General features: G+C 36.7%; 1 protein-coding gene across 1 annotated transcript in view; it reads left to right on the plus strand.

Annotated features, from left to right (window-relative positions):
• Positions 1–1,703, plus strand: part of TRPM3 (transient receptor potential cation channel subfamily M member 3) — a 278,883-nt gene that overhangs the window by 51,818 nt on the left and 225,362 nt on the right. The window lies entirely within an intron of this gene.

Raw genomic sequence — 1,703 nt, forward strand, 5'->3', positions numbered from 1 at the left:
CCAGACTACTTTCTCAGGGCCAGCCTGAGAAGCTCTTGCGGCCTGTAATCTGTACAGGCAGTGCCAGAATTTAGCATCCACAAAGAGGCATAATCAAAGGCTGTAATTCTTGTGACCTAGAGAATGGATGAGAGACAGTGCACAGCTTTTGTTCCACTCATTAATTTGATGTACTACAAATTAAAAAAGAAATCACTACAATAGCATCTTACATCTAAAATGAGTTATTCAATGTGGGGAGTGTGCAGCCACCTTTTGAAAAATTATCAAATTTCAAGGACAGTCTTACCACAATTTTCAAAAAACTTCCAGCACTTCTGCTGTAAAATTAGTTCCTTTCAGCAATAGCATTTTTACTGGAAATCTCTGAATAATATCAAGAGGGCATTGCTTACATATCAAGCAGCGCTTAGTAAAAATGAAAATTAAGATAAATTATTTGTATTAAAAAGAAGATTAGTGTGGTGATATTGCAGATATTCAAAATGTTGCATTGCATATACAGATAAATAAATTACTTCTCTTCCTTCTGGTTTAATCATTTTAGATCCATCTGAGATAACAGCATGTTATTTGCTTTGGTGTTATTACACTGAACTCATTGCAGCTGCTCTTATTTATCAGTTCTATTTTGGCTCTGGAGGAAGTAATGGACATTAGCATAGAAAATGCTTTTTCTGAACATAGATATCTCATCAGTTAATACAGGTGTGAGTCCTTTGAAGTACACCTGATGCTGCTTTATTCTTTTCAGAATCAGTTTTAGCCTTCTTTATCACCATGAGTAGTCTCCCTGTAACCTGGTGAGCTCTGTGACAGGACAGTGTTAAAAGCAAGAGCACATCCTGCAGGGATTACACCATTGCTGGCTATTGCCTTACCCCTTGTGGTCAGGCTCACCTTGTCTCCTCACACAAGCACAAGACCTCTTTGATGTATCTCTTCCATATTTGTTACCCATCAGTGCACAAATGTGCAACTACTGAAGCTAGATGCAAATGAGTACTGAGATGTTTGTTGGAGCAGGAGCAAAAATGCAGTTCTGGGAACAAAAGTAGAGAATGCACAATGAAGTTAAATAGATCAGTTCAGTCATGGAGAAGTACACATTGCATTCAAAGACAGATTTGGTCTTTGTCTTTTTAAATACTTATTAAGGTAACTGTACAGCAATTTTAAGTAAAGTAAGTTAGGATTTTGCATGTTTTATTTAAAAATAGTTTCACTCAAGCTTGCAGATAGTGATCATGTTTTAATGGGGGAATTATTGTATATTTCCTTCACTCTATTTTCTTCAAATTTTACTCAAGACATTCCTTTGAAAAATTTCTTCTATGGAATAAAAAAATAAGAATAATATATACATTTTAAATTAGCTTTTGGACCCTGAAATAGGCACATTGGCCATGGTACTGCCTGGTATGGCTGAAGCAGAATCCACATTACATGAGTCATGCTGTTGAAGCTGTTTCCCCTCAAATTCAAATGTTTTATTTGGCAAAGTTTTCAGATTCTTCAGCCTATTTCATGCTTAAATTCTTGTGGCACAGTTGTTTGCCTGTTGTGTCAGAATTCACTTCTGGTGTACATTTCTTGTATTGCTAAAAGATCTCAAGTTACTCCTTCCTTCCTTCCTTCCTTCCTTCCTTCCTTCCTTCCTTCCTTCCTTCCTTCCTTCCTTCCTTCCTTCCTTCCTTCCTTCC

This window comes from Parus major, chromosome Z (genome assembly GCF_001522545.3).
Source record: "Parus major isolate Abel chromosome Z, Parus_major1.1, whole genome shotgun sequence".
Classification (NCBI taxonomy): Eukaryota; Metazoa; Chordata; class Aves; order Passeriformes; family Paridae; genus Parus; species Parus major.